This window comes from Condylura cristata, unplaced genomic scaffold (assembly GCF_000260355.1).
Source record: "Condylura cristata isolate star-nosed mole 26May11 unplaced genomic scaffold, ConCri1.0 scaffold00012, whole genome shotgun sequence".
NCBI lineage: Eukaryota > Metazoa > Chordata > Mammalia > Eulipotyphla > Talpidae > Condylura > Condylura cristata.
Genome location: NW_004567113.1, coordinates 31,517,386 through 31,542,925, shown reverse-complemented (window position 1 = coordinate 31,542,925; position 25,540 = coordinate 31,517,386). Strand labels below are relative to the sequence as shown.

General features: G+C 37.8%; 1 protein-coding gene across 1 annotated transcript in view; it reads right to left on the bottom strand.

The window, feature by feature from the left end:
* The window catches only part of SCFD2 (sec1 family domain containing 2), a 293,766-nt gene that overhangs the window by 177,629 nt on the left and 90,597 nt on the right, over positions 1-25,540 (bottom strand). The gene's annotated exons all lie outside the window — the stretch shown is intronic.

Genomic DNA, 25,540 nt, shown 5'->3' with positions numbered 1-25,540 from the left:
AATTATCTTAGTGTGTAGGTTAACAACATCAGATGTTTTCAGTATCATTTATTCTTTATATCTTATGTTAAGGGGAAGGATGTCCTAAAGGAACTTTGCAGAGTTTTGTGGACTCCATTCCCTACTCCAGCTTTCTGGACTCTATCCCCCTATTCCAGTGATTGCAAACTACAACTCCCAGCAGTACCAGGAGAGAACTGTGAGGATCCAAGGGTGGAGCTAAGCAGGCATTCTGGGACTATGGGGGATAAATAGGATGCCATTTTTCCAATGGCCCTCTCTCACTTGGGCAACGTCTCTCAAGAATGCGTGACTGGGGACTATCAGTTAGTTTGTTACTAGAGCTGAGACGGTAAGATATTCTAGTTACCTATCTCTCTCTCTCTCTTTCCCTGGGTTGTTCCTTTTCCTTCCCCCATTATTGACCTTTTTGTGTACGCCTGCAGTACAACCAAATTTTAAGCGCGTGGGTGAGGACCCACAAACAGGCAGTGGAGTTCACACTGGGGTGCCCTGTAACACTAGGAGAGGTAGTTGTTACCATAAACAACTTTAAGTTAAACAAGGCCTTAAGGGGGGGGATAAGTCACAACTTTGGATAATTATTTTATGTCCATACCAGGATGAATCTTAATTTGTTAATTTATTTTTATTGGGGTTTCTGTTGATTTTTAAAAGTAGAGATATGATTCATATATGATAAAATTCATCATTTTCAAGTGCAATCCAGTGAATTTTAGAATATTTACAAGGTTATGCAAACATTATCATTATCAGATTCCAGAACCTCTAAAGTCAGACCCATTTGCCCTCATTCCTTAGCCTGTTCTCTGTTGCTCCTCTTTCTTTCTCCCCCACATGATTAGACCCCAGCAACCAGTGATTTCCTGAGTGCAGATATTTCATATACATAGAATCTGGCCTTTCATTAGTACAGTGTTTTTAGTACAGTGTGGCCTTTCATTAGTACAGTGTTTTTAAGGGTCACTCAGGATGCAACATGAATCAGTACTTTGTCCACATTATGTCTGGATAATATTCCAGTCAATGGATTTACTACCTTTTGTTAAATTGTTCATAAGATGATAGACATTTGGGTTGTTTCTATTTAGTGGCTATTCTGAATAATACTACAACAAACATTCACATACAAATTTTTGTTTGAATTTACATCCCCAATTCTTTTGAATAGGATGAAATTGCTGGTTACATGGTAACTTTATGTTTAACTTTCTTCAGAACCATCAAGCATTTTCCTAATTGACTGTACCATTTTACATTCCTAATAGCAATGTATAAAGGCTCCAATTTCTCCATGCCCTTACTAACATTTGTTATTATGCCATTTTTTAAATAGTTATCCTCCTAGGTATGAAGTGGTATCTCACTGTGGTTTTGTATTGTCTTTCCCTAATGACTAATGAAACAGCATCTTTTCATATGCTTCTGGGTTATTTTCTTTACAAAAACATCTATTAAAATGTCTCAATTTGGTTGTCTTTATTTTTTTAATAGTGAATGTAGGAATTCTGAACACTGGGCTACTATCAAGTAACTAATTTTTTTTTTAAGATTTATTTATGCATGCAAGAATTGGGGTGTAGGCCAGAGATTCAAGGTTTGAATGGATCCATCAGAAAGCATGGAGAGCAAAACAGGAAGATGTACTGAAATACTCGGCCCAGAGGAGCAGCAGGGGAGACATGAGAGGCCTGCTGCACCATATGGGTTAGCTCCCTGGTGGGGATCAAACTCATGCAGCAGTGGCTGGCGACAGCTTGAGAGCACTAAAACTTTAATCCCTGCACCGCCAGGGAGGCCCTCAACTGGCTAATTGTTACGTACTTTCTCTAATTCTGTGGACTGTATTTTTACTTGCTTGAGTGTATATTTTGAAGCAAAAATGTTTTTAATTTTGATGTAGTCTAATTGTACTGATTTGTGCAATTAGGAGCTATGTCATCAGCCGGCTTTCTGGTTTAATATATTTCTCTGTTTAACTCTACAGTTACAAATATAATATATATATACTATAATGCATATGAGGAAGACAAAGATTGAATAGTTGAAAGACATATTCATTTTGTTATAAGACATTCATAACAAAAGAACTGCTTTTCTAGACAAGTTAGGGCAAATTTACTTCATAAGACATCAACATAAATCAAAGCAACTTATAAAAATAGAAATATGAACCATCTCTAGATGGCCCACTCCACTTGTAGAAGTCCCATGCTTTTAAATGGCTTGTAATTTATATCTGGACGAAATGCTCGTATTATTAACTCACAGACCATCTTGGCTTGGCATCGTTTCTAAAGATTGGAGCTATACAAACATATTTCCCCTGTGATATTTCAAAACATACTCAACCATTAAAAGAAAATTAATTTTAAAGACATCTGTCTAATATGTATGATATATTGGCTTCTTTTACAGAGAGCTACACTCTATAGAACTTTGCTTTGGTAATAATAAAATACACCATAGTGACTTCCAAACACTATAGTTTTGCAACAGAAAACAAGCTGTAGGAGCTTTGAAGGTTTTTCAGAAACTGCAATGTCTGGGTGGCAAGTGGGATCTCACTAAGCCCAAGGGACGTTGCAAAACCCGCTTCCCGGCCATCTGTTGCTTTGTATCTACAATTCTACTGGAAGCCAGTCAAAAAGAGGATAACAAGTGAAAACTATCTTGGCAACAAAACAAAAAATAAGAAACCCAAAACAAGCATCTCCTGCAAACAGATAGATTTTATATTGGATTCAAATCATACGTGACAACAATTTTCAAAAATGCACATTCTAAACTCACTGAAAATTCCAAAAGAGACAAAATGAAAGGAAGCCAGAGGGGACATCTCTTGGGGAAGCAACTCATTTGTTTTGTTGTGTTTCCTCTTAAGACAGAAATTTTAGTGAGGAGCGACCAAGACTTCTCCACACAATATCCTAGAATTACCAGTGCTTGCTAAATATATATATTGAGAGGAAAGAAACACAAGGTACAGAAAGAAAAGAAACTGGCTTGCGTGAAAATTTCCATAGTATGTGATTTAGGATAGAAAAACATACTGATCTTAAAAGTAGTCAAAGATGGCTACTAGCCATTCATTTATTTATCCAACAAATATCTGTGGAGAAACTACCATGGGTACTCAGGTGCTGGTGATACAGGAATAAACATAATTGATTAAAGGCCAGCCTCATAAAGCTTACAAGAAATGAATATTTATGAAACACTGAAGCATGAATTTCACACTGATCCTATGGAATGAATTACTATCCTATCACCTATTTTACAGATGAGCAACTAAGTTTAGGTAGGTTAGGGGACTGGCCTTGGTCCAGCACCAGAGGTCTGCCTGACCACCGAGCTCCTTCCTAATCCTTACCCTCTTCCCATGCCCTTCATGGGTTTATCATGTGACTCTGAGACCACAATCCCATGATGCTTACTTTTGGATGGGGGTTAGGCAAATGAGTATTGTAGTACCTTAGCCTATATTATGTTAATGTAGTCAAAGGTGAGAGAGAAAGCCTCAAAGCTTGAATAAATCTGTAGACTCCAAACAAGGAAGTGGTGCAAATTTGGTGATGGGAAGCCCACGGGGATTACAACTGAGATGGAAAAAGGCACCAAATAAAGTAAAAATAAGCTATCATATTAAAAATTAAAAAATAAGAGTTGTGCAAAATGGGAGGGCCAATCCTATTAACTTTTCTAAGACAGAGGGGCACTTTAATATGTTAGGGATAAAGAAGTGCCTCTTAACATGAGTAAAAGCTAGCAAAAGAAGAAATTTAGTAAAGCCTAAGAGGTATATAAATCCCAAAGTGATTATGAACAGATTGAGAATGTAGAAAACCATTCAAGTACATATGATCTCTGCTGCTTGTTCAGTAATTCAGACTGTGGAAAATATCTTTTACTTACATAATCTTCTAGACATATCTACAGCTAAATCTAATAGCTAAATGAAAGTAAATTATGATTTATTGTGCCATAAAACGTTAGTTGAGTTCAATCTTCAACAGTTCAACTTAAAAACAGATAAAGTTCAGCCCTTCTGTGTATTGCGGAAAATAACTTATTAAAATTGCTTAGGAGACCTGTGATATAACACAGGTAGATAAGGATTTCTAGGAGAAAAAGTACACTTTGAAGTATATGACTATACAACCTGGTACTTTTTAATCCATTTTAGCAATATCACATCTCTACCAATAAAATAGGCCAAGCTGTTATTCCAGTTATAGTAACTTACAACTTTTCCCTTAAAATAATCCTTTTGGCTTATATTTTGCTGGGATATCAAAGCTCTCAAAAGATGCAATGCAAAAGATGCAATGCAAAAGATGCAGCTTTTAAGGTAAATATGACCATAAAAGAGATAACAAAATGACAATAGAATGCTATCCTTGAGAAATAATCCCAGCAAATCAAAACTAAAGTAGAAATTGCCACATAATGTATCATGCAAATTATAGCCCAGATTTGTTCTTCATTTCATTCAAATATTTACACAGTACAATATACCAGACTTTGTGCTGGAAGTATATATACAAAGACAGAATGATAGGCCCAGCTTTTGATGTTCTCCTTTTTACATTGTAATTTGTCTGTTCAAACACTGTTACCACAACACAACTCTTTTTATTAGTCCCCACATGTTTTCTTATCTTAAAAAGAAATTATCTTACCTTGCTAGTGGTAATGTCGATGGCACCGCCAGTCTAGAAAGTCGTCTGGCAATTTCTTTAAAAACTAAATATTCCCTTACCATACAATTCAGCAATTGTACTCTCAAGAAAGTATCCCAGAAAAATTAAAATTTATAGTCACACAAAAACCTGCACGTGAATGTCCGTAGCAGTTTTATATGTAGTAGCTTAAAGCTAGAAACCCAGATGCCCATCAGGAGGTCATAGTTCTACAAACTGTACTACATATAAACCATATAAACTCAGCACAAATCAGGAACAAACTTTTGATATATGCAACAATTTAGAGAGATGCTTGAACATTTGCACATACACACACACCAATCTCAAAAGGTCACCTTCTTAAAATTGGGGGTGTAGCAAACAAGACTCCTGCCAAGTTAGAGCAGAGCAAGATGTCTGACTGCCTGCAGCAAGAGGCACACATCCCCACCATGCCCAGGAACACCCAGGGGGACAGTGACAGATGTGCTGTGTGCCCCAGGACTGATCGATGGAAAGCTTTGTTAATAAGATTGGAGCCATGGATGGGAATTGGGTGTCTATCATCAGACTCACCCTCCCTAAAGCCCCAAATCCAGCGTTCAGTTTCACCCACCCTTCCCAGTCAATAAAAAGGCCAGGATCTTGCTCTTGGGCAGCACCCTGCATCAAGCATCCTGCATCCTACAGCTGCTCCACGACTCCAGTTTCTTTAACACTGTGGCATTGCTGATGCAACATAAAATGACAAAATTACAGATGTGAGAAAACAAATTAGTGATTGACATGCAATAGGGAAAATAAAAAGTAAAAATACATTAAGTGCTAAACATACATGTTATGGGATGTAAAAGGGAGGAGACTAAAATTGCCAAGCAGAAGATAGACTGAGAACCTGTAGCGACTGGTCAGAGGGGCTGCATAAGGGAGGGTGGAGGAGCCGAAGATGGAAAGGCTGGGAATGCTGGATAAAAGAGGAGGCCAGGGGCCTTCCCTGGTGGCACAAAGGGTTAGGACGCAGTACTGCACGCTGGCCACAGCCGCTTCAGTGTGAGCTCAACCTCCTGTCCCGGAGGTGACCCACATGGTGCAGCAGACCTCTCTTGACCTGCCCACTGCTTTCCTCAGCAGTGTACTTCATCCATCTGCCTGCTCTGTTCCCCACTCTGTATCTGGTGGTCCTCTTACCCCACCCCCTCTGTACCTCTGGCCTGTACCCCAGTTCTGTGTGGATAAATAAATAAATCCTAAAAAAAGAAGTTGATGGCAAGCTTTGTGAAGGGACCAGATTACAGCTAAAGTGTGAAGAAATATTACGTGTGAATATGGGAAGTGTTTTTTAAAAATTAGCTTTATACAAACAACCCCATCAAAAAATGGGCAGAAGAGCTAAAAAGACACTTCTCCAAAGAGGAAATGCAGATGGTCAACAAGCATGAAAAAATGTTCAACATCCTACAATTGAGATGGAAAAAAAAATGTAAATACGTAAAATAAACTGTTATAAAAAAAATGTTCAACATCACTCGTAATAAGGGAGATGCAAATTAAAACCACAATGAGATACCACCTCACCCCAGTGAGAATGGCACATCTTCAAACAACTAGCAACAACAAATGTTGGCGAGGATGTGGAGAAAAAGGAACTCTCTTGCACTGCTGGTGGGAATGCAAACCAGTACAACCACTATCGAAAACTGTTTGGAGGTTCCTCAAAATGCTAAACATGGAGCTTCCCTGGGACCCAGCAATCCCACTCGTAGGTATCTACCCAAAAGACACAAAAACACTGATTGAAAAAGATACCTGCACCCCCATGTTTACTGCTGTTTATTTACAATTGGAAAAACATGGAAGCAGTCCAAATACCCAAAAGTAGATGACTAGATAAAAAAGATGTGGTACATATGGAATATTACTCAGCAACCAAAAAAGAGAAACACATGTCTTTCTCAGCAACTTGGATGGAGCTGGAAAAGATCATGCTTAGTGAGATAAGCCAGAAAGAGAAAGAAAAATACTGGATGGTTTCACTTATAGCAGGAGTATAATGGACCAGGCGAGAAAATAACAAGAATAATGAACAGCCATATACCAGAGACATTTTGTGGGGGTGGAGTGGGTATGGGATCCAAAACAGGGGGGGGTGGGGAGGGAAGTGCACGGGATTATGGTGATGGCACACGGGTGACTTGGTGATGGGAAACCCGCGGGGATTACAATGGGAAAAAAAAATGTACAAAATGATGTAAAAATAAACAAAAAAATGTTACACATTGTTATTTGACAAATGTAAAAAAAAATTAGCTTTATAAGTAGCAGAAATACCACTAGTTGATAATATAGGCAAATTAAAAGAAACCAAAATGGTTATTAGGGATTTGATGGAGAAAATGATAATAATAGCATTTTCCTGTGATATCTATCATGCTAGTGACTAGAAGTCTTAGTTTTCACTTCTGCTATGAGGTGTTTCTGAGGTGTTGAAGATCCCACACTTAAATTGCCATATTTATTCCCTAGGAAAATTTGGGGAAATTACTTTCCTCATCTGTTCAATGCAGGAAAATAATAGCAACCACCTAATAGGGCTTCTATGAAGACTGATATATTACCTGGAAGAGAGCCCAGCACAGAAGTAACTGATAAATATCACCTATTGTGATTACATTCTAAAAGTATCAGCACTCCCAGGTTATGAAAAATCAGAAATAACTACCGTCATTAAACACTAAACAAGTGATTCAAACAAATGTGCACACGTGCATACATATGAGTGTTGGTGAAAAAAAAGAGAAATGGTTTCTAAATCTGATTATTTCAGAAGTCATAACAATTATTTTTTATCCATGCTAGATAGCATTAAATCAGGTGTTGAAGGGTCATTAGGACTATATTACAAACTCCCATTATTAGAAAGATGCTTTAATGGGTATTCTGACAAAGTATCCTGTTAGAATAAGATTTGGAAGAGGGAGAAATTGATGAGGATGAACAAACACACAAGGTTCCCTATGGATCACATATGACCTCAGCGAAACCCAGCAAAATCAAGAGATGACAGAAACTGAACTCCTTTGTTTCAGCATTATTCTGAGTCCTCAAAATGTGCCTTCCTTTTCAGTCTTTACTAGTATCTTTCTAGTGACTGTGAAGTTTACCAATGTTGACAAGTCATTTGTTAAAATATAGTTTGTAAATTTCTCATGACTGTGCAAATGTTCACAACTTTAACAAAAATAATCAACACCCCCCCCCACCCAAACTGGATTGTAGGATGAATCATGCACACTCACAGCTGTGAGATTAAGGATAGAAAAGACAGATCCCCACTTTTGGCATGACTTCAAATGCCTAAGTGGAGACAGAAAAATGTCAAACACAAAGCTCACAGTGAAACACTGCAGCTCACACTGATGGAAGAAACTACATCTGTCCTATGTGGTAAAATAGTTAATGAACTTCAGCCCTCATGCATCATGAAAAGGACTGACTCAGGACTGGGGGCCCTGTGGGTCCCCTGTAGCCAATTCTATAAAGTGCAGAAACCCCTCAGTGAGCAACACCCAGGAATGCTGGTGTTCCAGGAAGGCATGGCGCTGATCTGTGTCCTGATCCTTTTTTTCACTGTGGTTAAAACATTCCGGCTTCACTAACCCAAATAGCAACTCACAGAGTTTCCAGAATGATATTCTCCTTTTGATAATAGCTGAACTTCTAAATTCTGGAGGGTGAGGGTTTCACAGTATATGTGTAAAGTTTTAATCTTATCTGCTGACGCAGAGGAAGTTACTCATGGAAGAGTTATCTTTGATAATTTGCACACAGTCTGGCTGAGCTGAGAAAGTGTTTGAAATGGGAAAAAATGAGCTAAGTGATGATTTTTTAGCTGAAAAATTAAAAAAACTTGGTTGAAATTAATTAAATATCCTATTTATAATTACAACGAAGAAAAGCAAAACATCCAGAAAAAGCTTAAAATGAAAAGTTTAAAGCTAATATGAAATTGTAGATTTCCACCATGAAAAGACATTCCAGGTCTTAGTTAGGATATCTTAACATCATCAAAAGAAGCCTGTGCTCTTGGAGTCAATTTCTATAATGAAATCCCAAAATAAATCCAAAGAACCTTTTTTCCCCTGAAAACAAACAATTTGATCTTTCTAAATACTAGTTCATATGAAAAAGTAACCATATAGGGCCTTCCCTGGTGGCCCAACGGGTTAGGATGCAGCACTGCAAGCTAGCTGCAGCCACTTTGGTGCGAGTTCAATACCCAGTCCCAGAGGTGACCACATGGCGTGGCAGACCTCTCCTGACCCGCCCGCTGCTCCCCTCAGCAGTGTACTTCTTCAATCTTCCTGTTCTGCTCCCCACTCTGTCTCTGGTGAAGTCACTCACCGCCCCTGTGACTCTGGCTTGTACTCCAGTTCTGTACGTACAAATAAATCAATCTTTTTTAAAAAAAGTAAGATAATATAAGGAAAATAACATAAAAGAAGAGCTGTAAGGAAGGACTAGTCAATAAAATATTAAAACTTACTATAGAGTCTCAATAACTAAGGTGGTGTGATCTCAAAGCAGGAATAGACAGACAAATGCAATAGAACAAGTCCAGAAAACCTGACCACAGGTGGAAATCAGCATATTCTTGACAGAGGTCCATCTCAAAATGCAGGAGCAAGGGTAGAATTTTTAGTAATGGTGTTGGGACAAATAGACAGTCTTTTGAAAATTCCTATGTAGAAGTTGACATGACATTTGTAAGCATATACTTGTAACTAATGAAATATGTAAAGAACAAAGTTTCTTTTTCAAGTGGGTGAATAACTCTGTAATCCTTCTATGACCTGAAAGTTAAAAAGACTTTTTAACTACAACTCAAAATCTAGATGTAGTAAAGCAGTTTTGTATATGTAACTACCTAAATAAAACTGCATGATATGTACACTCAATGCAAGTTAAAAGACCACAAATTTGAAGAAAATACTTGTAAAAGAACTAATGTCACCAATTTACAAGGAATGTCAAGAAGAAAAAGGTTTAAAAAATTGGTGAAAGAGAACAAATACTCTAGAAAATACTAGAGAAAGATGTGCAAAAGATGTACCAATTAAAGAATTGGTAGAAAAGAAAGTAAGACAACCATTCTAAGTTATAAAGATTCTCAACTTAAAGAAAAAATACAAATTAAAATAACATTAAAATATCATCCTTACCCATCGGATTGATTAAAAACAAAAGCAAAAGCTTGACAAAAGAATGTACTATGAGACTGAAGAAAAATAGGTGGAAAGGCACAACCCTTTTGGAGGAGAATTTGGCAGTATCTAATCAAAACTGCACAAAGCTTTTATTTTTATTTAAATTTGCTTATTTATATATCTTTTATACCATTGTTCAGTTATGTACAGTGTTGCTTTCCCCTCCCAGTAAAATTCCCACTCCCAAGTCATCTGCGCACCATCGCCATAGTCCCTTGTGTTCTTCCCTCCTCTGCTTTGATCCTGTCTTTGGTGCAGCAATTCCATGACTATGATGTAGCTTGGAATGTACTCTGATCATGTATCTCCAGCACATGTGCACAGAGTTACCCACGGCTGTTTATTTGTAATCACAAAATACTGGAAACTACCTACGTTTTCACACATAGGATATAGGGGAATAAAGTATGGTGAACTATAAAGTCCTAGGCAAATGTAATAAAGAACAATAGGACTCTCTATGAGCTGATAGGGAATAAATTCCAGAATCTATTGTGAAGTTAAAAAAAAATTACAAAAAACATATATTGTGGTCTTGTATGAAAAAGGGGAAATAAGAAATCATAAACTTTGCTGTTTATTTTTGCAAAGGAAAAAAATCAGAGGCCAGTGAACCCGGCTACCACAAAGGGATCAGTAAGGGAGGCACAGGAGGAAAAGGGAAGGAGGGCCAGGCTGACACGCACTTACATACAGTTTTACATTGGGAGAGTTAATATTGCAGATATTCAAAAATACAATTAACCTGATGAGCAAGAACCCTAAAGTTGAATGCAAACAGAAATAAAGAAGTGATCCCACGTGGCCTCGATCTATGAGCCAAGAGTGACTAGAGAAGCAACCCCAGCAGCAATGAACGTTTTATAGGATCAGAAGTTGATCTAACATTCTGTCATGAAAAGAACCAGGGATAAATCCTGAAGAAGAGCTGATTCTAAGATTGAGATCAGAAATACAAAGAAGAGTCTATATTATCGGATAATGCCACACAGTGAGGAAGTGCTCAAAAAGGAAAGAAAAGAAAAACCTCACAAGGCTTGTGCTTTACATCAAAGGGACACAGGAATCAACTAGAGTTTCCAATGGCCAACAGTGAAACGATTTTTGAGGATCAGAAAAATTAAGTAGCAGAATTGGATTATAACTCAAAGTATAAAATAAGTATCTACTACTGGTGTAATTGATATACTGATATATTACTCATGCAATTGATTGAATAAAGCCTCCTTAAAAACCATCGCACCAAGCTAATTAGAGAGAGAAACAATTGCAGTTGAGGGACAGCCTATACAATACTTGAGCAGAAGAATTTCCAGAAAGATCACACTGGACTTCAGTTTCAGTCAAGTTCACCAATCATATTTACTGAGTACTTGCTATATGCCAGGCACTCTTCAGTGTGAGAGAGCTATAAACATGAGTTATGCCATACTATTTTTAAATTAAATTCCCCACACAAGTCCTTGGCGAACAAGGGTTATTTTTTATTTGCCTCTGTATGCCCAGAACCCGCCTGATCTGGCACATAGAAGGCACTCAGCAAATCAGCAATGACTGAGGAAATTCCCAGCAGCTCATGGTCTATCAGGCGCTAAAAGCAAATCACATTACTCATGCCGGTGACTGCATTTCTTCATCCATGAGTAACTGCTGATTAGATCAATAGGTTGTATGATCAAAGACATCTGCAGTGAGATGTTGTTACCAAGAGAGAGCTAATTCAAATGTATCTATCAGAAAAAGTGTTAAGGAATACTTTGACAATATACCCTCTCATCATGTGAACAAGAAGTTGTTTCTTCTTGTCTAGAGCAAGGCAGGAGAGCAGTAATGGTGATTGTGGTAACACTAATGGTGATTGTGGTAACACTAGTTACTGAGTGCAGACAATAGGCAGGATAAGCATTAACCCTCTCACGCTGCATCAGGTGGTACCTACATTCCTGCTTCATAGAGGAAGAAACTGACAGATGAGAACTACCAAGGTCACAGTCCTAATGGACAGGGAGGCTTTCTGTTCTAACTACAGACTTCCCATTTTGCAGATGAGAAAATAAAGACACGGAAACATAACTTCTTCCATAATGTTATAATACAATGTTACTTCAATTAAAAAATGTTTCTCACGCAGAGAAATGTAATTTAACTCATTTAGGGTCAAAAAGTAGCAGAACCAGGATCCCCAGTTCTAAACCACTGTGGTAGAAGCATGATGAACTGACATTGAACCATTTGTTTGTGCTGACAAAAATAAAAGTTTATGGGGTGGCTGGAACACAGCTCTAGGAGCAATAGAGATGTGGGGTGTAGCCCCTTGGTTCACAGCCTACCTGGGAAGAAATAGTGTCAGCTTTGAGAGACTCAGACCTAGCAGAACTCAAGCGGATTGTTTTCTTGGATGAGAAAAAACTTACTGAAATGTTATAAGGTCACTAAAGTTTAATGCCTCCCAAAAGACTTTGATATAAAGTGACCAAGATATTACATCACACATGAAAAAAAGAATAAATTCCTGAATTTCAAGGAAACTGAAAGATTGCGAGCTAACTTCCAAGCTTTGCATGTGTTCAAAGAGTGCCATGAATGTTCCCCAACTGCCCCAGGGTCTCTCTTTTAACTAAACAAATGACCCTGAGCCCCCAAGTCCCCAAGAATTCTAGCCACAGCTTCATTCATTTGCCAAGTGGCAAGTTCTTGATTTGACACATTTCTGGGTTTCTAGTTAACACTAATGTATGTGTGGATCTCAAGTTCTTGTTTACAAAAAAAAAGTGTTGCAATGACAAGTGAGCCATTTCCAATTTGATGGGAGGTGCTGCTCATTAAGCCCTTTCATTCAGCACACAGGGAGGGGGGGAAGAGCACAGCAGTGATGGTAAAGCAGAGGCCCACACTGTCCCGCATGCATCCGGGAGGCCTTCGGGTGATGCAAGGGAAAGACGCTGGGGCTGGCTGGCTGAAGAGCGCAGGCCTCATCTCAGGGCCAGTCACAGCTCAGTCACAACCAATTCCTACCATTGTTTACAGTGTTCAAAGACAAGCCAAACAAACAAACAAAAAATAAATAAATAAAAACCCAGCTATTTATGCTGTCAAACTGTTGTCCTAGTTTGGTTTCCAATAGAAAGTTTTCACAAACACTGAGTAGGCCAAGCACAGCAGAGCCACAGGACAGGCAAGCCTGCAACCAACCAGTTTGCTTCTGAGGTTCAGAAGGCAAGAGGCGGCCCAATGGGGTGGAAGGCTGCCAACAGCAATTCCTTCCGAGTCCCCCCAAGTCCACAAAAGCAGCAACTGGTGGAGCTGAATGTGGGGTTCGGTAAGGCCTGGTCACAATCGGAAGTGTGCCTCCTGCAAAGACAAGGGATGGAAAGAAGCAGCAGGGCATGTGATCTTGACTCCCTTTGTGGATGAAAGTGCCATTCCAGCCAGCCCGCCTGCGTGTTGTTTCACGTTACATAAACACAGCTAATTGGTTATGACTGGTGTGGCGATTAGAGATGCATTAGCAATTTGATTTTTTTAAAGGAGACATTAATCAAGAATACTAAAATAAGCATTTACCAAGATGACTCTCATTTTTCTTGTCTTCTCCAAAATGGATTGTTGCTTTTAATATTTTAGCTGCCATCACATTACGATACCCACTTAAGCCAGGTTCTGAACCTAATGGGATTACCTAAGGAATCATTTCTCAAGACTCACTTACTTTGGTGCCAAGTAAAAAAATGCAAATAAATTCTGGACACTGATCTCTGAACCCTGACCAACTGACAAGCCATGGTTCCCCATGAAAGAGAAGGTGTCCTCAAATAAGCCCTGTCTGGGTGAGAACTTCAGCCACTAAACAGAACAAATGTGCCACAGTAAACAAAGAGAATAAACAGAACTAAGAGGTAGGAAGGACAGGTTGGAATTGCTAAGTCTGGAATTGATAGGTGATGTGGCACAAGGATGAAGAATTTTGGCTTTGGTTCCGGATAAACCTAGGTTTGAATTCTAGTTTTATCACTTAAAAGCTGTGTGACTTCACTTAAGTCAATTAACTTCTCTGGGATCCAATTTCCTCATCTGTAAAACAGATATTTACTTCACAGGATTGCTGTGAAGATTAAATGAAGTGATGTATGGAAGACATTGATAAATACTCAATAATTGGTAGCTATCCTCAATTTACTATGGTGAAGTTGCGGCACATGTGCCTGGTTACACATAAGCAGACAGAAAGATGTAACTCTTGTCGCTTTAATAAAAAATGTATCCTGGGGCCCTCCCTGGTGGCGCAGCGGGTTAAAGGACAGCACTGAGAAGCTAAAGCCACTTCTGCAAGAGTTCGTTCCCCGCCTGCCCGGGAGGAGACCACATGGCGTGGCAGACCTCTCCTGACCCGCCCCGTTGCTCCCCTCAGCAGTGTACTTCGTTGATCTGCCTGTTCTGCTCCCCACTCTGTCTCTGGTGAAGCCTCTCGCCGTCCCTGCACCTCTGGCCTGTACCCCAGTTCTGTATGCACAAATAAATAAATTTTTTAAAAATTGTATCCTCTAAATCTTTTCCTTATCAATGAAAGACTACCTAGTATAGTATTATCATTTAGGAATATTAACTTCATGGCTGGCTGTCATTGTTTGGGGTCTGATTATTTTGTATGTGGGGGATAGCATCAGAAGAGGTTGTTTTGGAAAACATTTCTGCAGAAATGGTTCCATCCAACTTAAGGGTTTAGTAGAGCCACCAGAAAGTACTCTAAAACAAGCTAATGAGAGAACTGCCAAGAAAAGTTTGCTAAAAGGTTGACTCTGGATACTTCCTTCCAGCAAGGACAAAAAGAAAGAAATCACACTGAGGGAGGTGGGATGGGGAGGTGAGGGAAGACTGGGTTAAGCTAAAACAAAAGGATGTCTTTAAAGAGAGATACTATCCCCTAGAAACTAAACCCCATGACTACACACACCTTTCCTCCTCCTAGTGTACCTCTCAGACTTAGCACTATCTAAGTACACAGATGTCCCTTCATGGTAATTGGTTCAAAGTATGCTTACTTTCCTTTGTATAATTCAAAGTATAATTAATACTTTGAAGCCTCCTGACCACTGTGGGACAAAAGATTTGCTTGCCTAACTACAGAATATGAGCTGTGTGGATGAGAAAGCTGGATTCCCAAGAATCGCCATCTTGGGGGGGGGGGGAGGGAATACTTTAGCTTCCGTGGCTTCTTTCCACACAAATTCGTTGGCCTATGTCATCCTTGTTATGTTCAGGTTGGAAAAGAAGTGTCAGAAAACCAGAGGCTTACCAGTTAGCTGGAAAGTTAGGCTGAACACTGTGTTCTCTGGCTGAAAATACAACAAAGGAATGAAAGAGAATGGGGAACAAAGCAATAGATGGAAGAAATAAGGAGAAATGAGGAAAGAAATAGCTAACTTAACGAAAAATCTCTAGAATTAAAATCTGGTAGTATAAAAATATTAAAACACAAAGAACAGTTATATTACAGGTTAACATCAATTGTTTTCACGGCATGAATATTTTTTCCACTAAATTTCAAACAATAGGATTTCAAAATCTCTTATTTATAGATCAGGATTTAGCTTTGATGTTCTCTTCTTGATTCTTCAGTCAACCTTTCTATTCTCCTAAACTGAATTCTAGTAAAGCTGCAATATATTTGCCATGTGCAGATCAAACACTGAAGCTGAGTCACTCTCTTCCCTATTCCTTCTTTCATTCCATAAATACTTAGTAAGAGACTTCCATGTGTTCCAAAGCATGGTGGCTTGAAATGCAACAGTGAGCAAAACTGACAGAGTTTATGGTCTTGGAGGGAAGGCAGACACTCATCAAATTATCATGTAAATATATGATAAAATGTTCACTTTCGACACAGGACAGAGAGGGAGGGTGCTGAGCGAGCATGGTTTTCCAGAGGAGGCTAATCCAGGACATGTGGTCTGCACTTAGCTCTCAAGGGGCTAACTGGCTGGAATGGGGAGTTAGTTGAAAGGAACTGCCTGTGCAGGAACGCTCAGTCTGGAGGGAGTGTAATGTATTTACGGAACTGAAAAGCCTGTGGCTGGAACAAAAGGAGTGAATAGTTAAAAAAAAAAAGTAATAATAAAACAGCCTCCAGAGAGGAAGGTGTTTGTGGAAAAACGACATTCTGCTGTTCTGAAAATTTCAGAGCAAAAGGTAGGTCACCTTGGTCCAGAAACGGAGAGCACGGTGGGTGGAACACACAATTTGGTAACCATTTCTAGTTCCTCCCTACCCTGGAGAGTAATAACCCAGATTTTATTCAGCCTGACCATGTGCGTTTTTGTTATTCTATTATTTTAAGCAAAATATCTATTTTCCCTTGCCAAACTGCAAAACAAGAGCCAATCAAAAGGTTATAATATATTTCTCCCTGATTTTTCACACACTGAATCTGAGCTTAAAATAAATCTAGGCATAATTTAGTTACAGAGAGAAGTACAAAGATAACAATAATAAGGAAGTAAATAGGGAGTTGATATTTTGATTTTTATTTGTAGGTACCATCAAGAAGTCCCAACATAGATAGCATGGTGGTTTTGGTTCTGTTCTGAACTCTGTGGAGCTGCCCTGACGTGTAACAGCTTGAACACCTCCATTCTTCTATCTGGAAGGACCGCTGCTCTGAATGCTATAATCACTCTAAAGTCAAAAGTCATTAAATATCCATTTCTAAAATAAAAGGCTGTCCTTATGTCAGATGGTGTCATGGGGTCTGGACTTCTGTGTTGTCAAGAACAACTTAAAATAATCAAGACTATACTGTGCAAACCCCCAAGGTGATCAGTTTTCTGATTTTCCTCACAGAGGTGTGAGAGGAGAAGGGAGGAAGGTGATGGGGCTGGGGGGCAGCAAAAAATTGAAGTTTAAAAATAATAACAAAGATACAATTACAGAATAAATTGGTGCCTCAAAATCTGTACCTGGAAGTTAAAGCATGCTAAGTATAAGAGATGAAAACACGTTTCACTTTCTTGCACAAGGAAGAGATGTCTGAGCTACAACTAAAACTCTTGTTCACTTGGAGCATTATCTCTACACTTTGCAGAACATGTGTGTGTCCCCTTTAAAAGTATTCGATCACATTCTAACTATGAAGACAGCTTTCTTGGTGACAGACTTAATTCTTTTCAAGGTGGCGATTTGTAAAGAAAGAAGTCGCAAGTCCTATAATCAAATAAATCTGAACAGGTCATATGAACTGTTTTTCTTAACCATAACAACAAAAATAAGTAAATAAAGAACTCAGTTATTTTAGAGTATAGTTCAGACAAAACCACAGCCTCGAAAATGAAAACTCTAATCCACTCTGCATGCTGAAAAAGGTAAATTGTTAATGAACACTGCACCGTATCAGTTTCCTGTTCCAGATGGCTCTCGGTCAGGTTGGCAACTACTCAAGAGCCTGACGAAGAAGTGTAGGCATGTGTCTTGTGTTTAAAATAAAAGAAGAAAAAAAGGAGAATGGGACTTCATTTCATAAACACGTCAGTGAAATTTACCATCTCGTTTGGGACCAATTCAGACCAGGTGCTAAGGACAGAGTAAACAGGCAACACAGGAGGGAGAAAAAGTCGGGTTTCTATGGGAATAACATTTTGGTTATATTTAAACTAAATTTGAAAAATCAATATTACCATAGTTGTACACATATGTTCTCCGTCTGGTGGTTTAAACATAAATCTTTTATTCTCACATAATAAAATAAATCAAAGCCTGCAGTATATTGTGTCTCTTTTTAATTTTCTTCTGCTGCAATCTTAGGGTGAACTACTTACACCCAATTCAAAGTCCAAATGATCCTCCTTTTAGGTTCAGTGGATCGTTCTTTATATTCTGATTAAAGGTACTTTTACTTTTTGAGGGATGATGTCTACTAGAACTTGAGACAGATTCAGCACCAATATTCTCAACTACCTCCTTCCCAAAGTTAGTTTTAAAAATCTATGTTGACAATATATCCGTTTCCTGCTTTATTCCAGGCATTGCGACTTTAATAGATAAACTGCAAAACACACTTAAAATTCCCATCCAACATTTTCATCTGGGAAGGATATGTGATCTGAATTTCTATAACAGATCATCAAATTCACACCAAAATACTAACTTAATACTATCCTTGCCCCTCAACACAATTATGGCCACATCACTCAACTTGGCCAATGGGAACCCAATTTTCTGGCAACAGTAACTGAAAGTTTTGTTTTTTAGGATTGAATGACAGCCCCTGTAAGAAGAAAAGCTCTCTTTTCTCCTGAGTTGCTATTCTGGAATGACAAAAGCCAGGAATGGCTGATGAGAGATGAGAGATCACACTGAGACAGTTATGATAGGAAAGAATAAGGCAATGTTTATAAAGTAGAAAAGCTTAGATGATACAGTCTCAAGCACACTGTTAGAGTCTTACCCCATGGCTCCTAAAAATACCTCTGTCTCTGGATTCCCAGATGAGCAACCAGGAAAGGATAATACCAACTAGGAAAACATAGTAGCAATATAAATGACTAATATTAGTAATGTTAATAATTCTAGTGCCCTGATTTTATTCATTAAAAATAAAATAAATCATTCAGTAGAAAAAAATAGAAGATTGTAAGCAGAAAATTCAACAAAGATGAAATACAAATGGCAATTTTTTTCACTAGTACTTAATAAAATAAATTGCTATATAACCTCTATATTGTTCTTTCCCTTTTTTTGTAGTGATTGTTCTCTCCAAATTTTCTATAATAAGAATGCATAAGAATATTAGATTGGCATCAGCGGCAGGATTAATAAATAGTGAGAAGTGGAATCAAGAGACATTCTAAGGAAAACCAAGAACCAGTGTGTGTGCCCAGGGATAAGAAAGCATCTTTGGAGATATGTAAATAATTCTCAAGGCAAACAGAAAACAGAGTGTGGCCTGACTGTTCTAGAGGTGAAGTTGACTCAATGCCTCCCACCGCTTCTCCCCTCAGATCATGGAGTTGTTCCTGAAAAAGACAGAATAATATTGAGGAACTAATTTAGAAGCAGAGAAGGGAGTATAGTGATTGAGATGAAAGTGAAAAGCCTATGAAACTAGAATGATAAAAGGGTAGAAAATCAAGAGAACTTGGATGTGGCTAACAAGATTTATTTTATGATGAGACTACAATTCCAAAGCAAGTTAAGTGTCTTAACTCTTAGATCACCACCCACAGGCATTTTAGGAGTAGAAATTAGGCTCCTTCCCCACGGTACTCTCTTCAACCACACCATGCTGTCTTCCCTATGCATTCAAGAAAACTAACTTTATATACATTTCTTCTCTTCATGATTGAGAAATTTATACCACATCTAATGTGCATTTAATAAGTCAGCAATATTTAATAGTTGCTCTCCATCACATATATAATCACTACCATTGGCATCATGTACTGACCCAAAAATAATGATATGAGCAATATGCCTCATGCATTTGCAGATGCAAATGTCAAAGCAAGAAGACCCATTTCTTGTATCTTAGTTAAGAATGGCCATTTCTATTATGTGGCATGGAAAAACTAAGAAATTGAGAAAGTAATTTATAGTGCTCCCTTAATATATTAGCAAAATTACTTAACTAGTTAGTTAGTTAATGGATAGCTCTAAATATTTTTTGCATTGCTTGTGATATATGAACTAAACATCCTAAACTTCACTTGATATAGTTGTTTTGTAATATGTACTACAGCTAACTATTTTAATATGTTGGACAGTAAAACTAAATGTAACAGTTCCAACATTTCTCATGGGGGTGATTTAGAGCAGACATATGTTCTTCATCAGAGTTTCCAGCAGAAATCTTAGAAACCAAGAGGAAAAATAGACCCCATTATACCAAACAGTGTTGTTAACCATAAAGAAAAACAAGTCTTTAAAGCTGTCTTTTGTTTTGCTTTGCTTTGTTTTGTTTTGCTTTGCAGTCCTGCCACAAGAAATCTAAAATACTAGAAATAAACACATATTTCTTAATGAAAAGTCTAATACTGGCATGCAACAATAACTGAAAATCCACCAAATAGAACAAAGATGAAGCAGAATACTTTCTGATAGGAATATTCCCTGATCCTGAAGTCCCCAGGTGGGTGGATTTTCTAGCCACGGCTTTGTACATGGTCACTTAAGGAGATAAAGCTTTCATTCATGTGTGGGTAACATGAAGGCTGGCAATGAACTTCTGGGATCATGCTTTCAGTTACCACTGCAATATCCTTGCCAAGCCAGGGGGAATGTTCAAGGTCTAAGCTTTTCAAGAAAAAGATCTTTGAAACCTATTTTTATATTGAATAGTGCCCTTAGGAGCAGAAATCTGCAGAAATGCATATTCTGAAACATGATGAATTACTGAGGGAAAAATGTGAGATGAGGAAAGAATGCAGAGTAAAGGAAGCAAAAGAGAAATTCTTAGCGCCTTACCTTTTACAATTTTCTGGAAATACTTCATATATTATAAGGAGGACTAACTTTCTACAAGACCAAGAAAAAGTACTTAACCAAATAGGGAACATTAAAAAAAAAATACTTCCACTAACATAATAAACAAAATGTCTATTCCTTATGCTAATGAAGATGAAAGTTTTTATAATGGCAGTTTTTATAATAACAACAATAATTTTATATGGTCTATGTTTACCTGAACTTTTTTAAAAGAGGAAAAGCTGTAATAAATCACTGCAAATAGATTTTCAATTGCAGTACGTGACATTGTTTTATTATGGATGAGAGCAGAGACACTTGCCACTGGAAAGTGCGCCCGCCCGAAAGTACCAAGTTACCTCCTCAACCCAGGGAAAGACAAATTCTTAACTCCTTCCTCACTCCCAGTGGATAAAGAGACTCCTTCCTCAGGAATACAAGGGAACCCTAGTGAGCACTCACGAGACCCTGCCTACCTTCTCAGGGGCTCAAGAACAATGTTTTCCAAGCTGGACTTTTCTTCACTTGCTATACGGGATTGTTTTTAAACAGGACAATAGGCAAGGAAGGAGGAATGAGAAGAAATAACTTAGGAAACAAGGTCCCACAAAACCATTAAAAAGTTGAAATAATTTTTAAAAATCATGGCCCATCCAAAACACTACACGACATATGACATACACCTCAGTAATGACTTTGAAGATACAGCACCCAACACAACAATACTGAAGGAAAGGAGAGCTTCTGTACAGCAAAAGAGACATTACAAAAAACAGACAATCCACTGATTGGGAAAAAATTTTCTCACACAAAACTAGTGATAAAGGATTGATCACAAAGATATACAAAAAATTGATGAAACTCAACAAAAGCAAATAACCCCATCAAAAAGAGGGCAGAAGAGCTAAAAAGACACTTCTCCAAAGAGGAAATGCAGATGGCCAACAAGCATATGAAAAAGTGTTCATCATCACTTATAATTAAAACCACAATGAGATACCGCCTCACACCAGTGAGAATGGCACATCTTAAAACAACTAGCGACAACAAATCTTGGCAGGATGTGGAGAAAAAGGAACTCTCCTTCACTGCTGGTGGAAATGCAAACTAGTACAACTGCAATGGAAAACTGATTGGAGGTTTTTCAAGCTGCTAAAAATGGAACTTCCATATGACCCAGCAATTTCATTCCTAGGTATCTACCCAAAAGACACAAAAACACTGATTCAGAAAGACACCTGTACCCCCATGTTTATTGCTGCTTTATTTACAATGGAAAAGACCTCTATGTTTATTGTTGCTTTATTTACAATGGAAAAGACATGGAATCAACCCAAATGCCCAAAAGTAGATGACTGGATTAAAAAGATGTGGTACATATACACAATGGAATATTACTCAGCAATCAAAAAAATAAACACATGCCTTCTGCAGCAACATGGATGGAGGTGGAAGGGATCATGCTTATTGAAATAAGCCAGAAAGAACAGGAAAAGTACTGGATGGTTTCACTTATAGCAGGAGTATAAAAGACCAGGGGAGAAAATAATAATAACAATGAACAACTATATACCAGAGACATTTTACGGGGGGTGGAGTGGGGAACAGGATCAAAAATTGGCGGGGGTTGGGAGGAAGTGCACGGGACTATGGTGATGGCACATGGGTGATTTGTTGATGGGAAGCCCACAAGGATTACAACTGAGATGGGAAAAGGCACAAAAGGATGAAAAAATAAACTATTTTATTATTTTAAAAGGTTATTAAAAAAATATGATAACATCTTAAAGTATCTTGGAGCTTACCAGTATCGTTTCTACAAATGATGAAGTCTCAGTGTCGGTTCCCTGTCTTACTAGAGTGAAGCTATGCTCAGTACGGTGAGCCAGGTGTTCTGACTGACTTTACATCTCAGTGACTACCTTACATTAAAACTCAAACTGCTCTTCAGTATTTCCCATCCAACAGAGTTCTAAAAGAAGTCAGTTTCACTTGAAAAAAGAATGCAGTCCCCTCATTTCTTGAATCAGCAATCTCAGATTCATACTACCCTGGCAACAAATGATTTCTAGTTTGACACAGTCCCTACCACTCCCTGTTAACTTTTTATTAAGAATGATTACACTTAGCTGTTTCTCGCTGCATTTACACTACATTTTGTTTTTCCAAAATCTAACCTCCTTTACTTATTCATATTATGTGCTAGTTTCTGCAAACATTAGAGACACCTAATCACAATCCATGGTCTCCATCTTCAAGTATGAGGATACCATATAATTGTGTTTCTGATATGTTAGTTGAAGAATACAATGGGAAAACAGTTCCTGTAATTTCAGCAATACCTTTAACTGAATTTATGTTTTAAAAATCACCATGGCATCAACAAATATTTATGTACTTAATATCTGAAGAGGAATGCCTAGTTGATAGATTATTGATACACACATGATAGATTATTATTAATACCTGAAGAGGAATGCCTAGTTGATAGATTATTGATACACACATGGAACAATGAACCTTTATTTATCTTGTGATTTTGTTGCTACTATTATCCCTACTTTAATTATGAGGAAAATAAGGAACTTAAGTGACTTACTTATAAGAGCCTGTGCTGAGTTCTGAACCAGAACTAACATCCATCTGAATCCAAATCCCACACTCAAAACTACTAGCACAGCAACTTTAGAGAGCTTAGGCTCATTCTAGGCAGGTACTCATGTTCAGTAAGTATTGAGAAGCTGAAAATTTTTGTGATAAAATTCCAATGATGTAAACACAATTGAGCATTATTTCAGTATATGCTGTACAATAAATTTCAGTATTATAACTATAACCTTAAAGACCCCTGAGCATCATTCTACCTCAAAGTATATTAAACTTTCCTTTAACAATGTAGGAAAATCTACATTGGGAAGCACAGTAATGTGAGCTTCTTACCTAATTCCATTCCCTGTTTTAACAGAACCTTGACTTTGCTCATGATAAACATATGTCCAGATGGAAACACTCATCAGATTGTCATGTAGTCAGAGGTGGTTATGAAACCCTGTTCTAAACAATAAAACAAGCCTCTGGGCAGGGCCCTCGAAAAGCTATTGTTTTCTTAATACAAAGACAGGATACTTTGTTAGAATGCCTTTTACTTTCATCCTCCCCTCCATGCCCTGTGTTGCCTGAAGTGTAGACACAATGTGTTACCAAAGAGTGTCCACCTCATTATTATGATGGTCAAGCCACACACAGGTAGAGGAAGAGAGAAGAAAAAAGAGAGAATGATAAAGAAAAAGCAAAAATGAAAGAGAAAGAAAAATTGAAAATGAGAGAGGGAGAAAAAGAGAAAGTGAAAGAGAAAAGAAAAACAGAGTGAATTTCTTTACACCAATGTACAAACAAAAAGAATCCATACACAAAAATAGAAAGGTGTGGGGAAACACCTCCAAGAAGAATAAAAATACAGGCAATGTCTAAACTTAAAAAATTAATTCTATGTTAACAACATAATAGTGTGATGCAACGGTTGAGCATAAAGCAGTAAGTGTAAACAAGCATAAATTACAATACAGTTGTGGCAGGTTTAGAATCTCATGTTCAAAGGATTTCAGATCTAGAACAACTGGGTTTCAAATGCTGGTTCAGTCACCTATCATTTGGTGATGACCACATGCTTAAGTTTTTATACAGAAAAGATGTTTCTTTCTTGATCCTATCAACAGTGATGATGACATTATAGCATTACATAAAATACAGCATAATTCCTATTACTTATATGGTTAATTGTTTGTTTTCAGTCATATTTTTTAACTAACTTTCCTCAGCCACAAAATGTGCTCAAGGCCTAATATGAATTCTGCCACCTGTATCAAGTAAGCAGACTACCAACCGGAATAGTATAAGCACAACATTGGGGATGATAAAAGCCAGGCTAACCTAGTTCTGCAGCAGATTAAGCACATCTGGAAAGCAATTCAGGTCTTCCAATGCATGCTGGGATACCCCATCCTATTGCGTCACCACTGCCCCAACACTAGCCTATCACTTTTATTGTGAAATGTAGATTCAATGTTATTCTTACTAGTTAACTGTAAACATATACCCTACTTCTCCTGACTTCTTGATATGCCTAATAAGGGGCATGTCTACCTGGCCATGTAAAAGTCACCTTCAGAAATGAAGTCCTTTTGTGCCTTAGAGGACACCAGGTGTTCTGCTGGTAACTTCATTTATGTCCAAGTTTAAGTAGCACATCTTCCCACCCAGTTTAATCTGGACATACAAAATGAATGTAGGCAGAAATGTATACTAAATGATAGTAATAACCTGTCTCTAAAATTTAAAAATATACTAAAATTTCCATAGCTGCTTCTTCTTCAACTGCTGAACTTACAAATTTTCCTAATATAAATATGAATGTACAGAGCACCTTTAAATGTAAAATCACATCTAATTACATTGCAAGAAAATGCAATTTCCTGAACAGCCATAAATAGTGAAACTAATAAAGGATAAAATGTTGGGTCAATGAACACCTTGAGCAAATATTAAACGAAGACTCTTACAGCATGACTTCAATTCCCAAAATAATATAGTAACATACTAATGTTACAGAAAAGTCATGCAAATAACCTCAGCTAAAACACATCATCTTTGTTGCCTATTTCTGAAACCATACATTTTACAAATAACTTCCAATTAAATTCTCCTAAGCATTCAAATTTACTTTGAATCAAATCATTGTTCTTAGCACTGTATAAACCATATTAAACCTCTATAAGTTGATATTTCATTTATAGTTAAATACATGCAATCAAATATAGAGCTGTACCTAGTAAAATGGGAACACATTCTAAAAGTTTTCCTTAAAATTTAAGTTGGCAAACAGGCAACTTTTCATTCTGTGGAAATTTCATTGGGTTTCCATCTTGTCAGTTTCATTTTCCATAACCAAACATAGGAAAGGTCAGCAGTGGGCCTGAAGCAGTGGAACCTCCAAGGTTAACAGGGGAGGTTAACACTATCCTGAGTGATCTGCATACACCTCAGCAAGGCAGGAGGGGGTAGGTGTGGGAGGAAAAGCTGGAGGCTCTATGATCTAACTCAGCTGAGCCTCTCCACAAC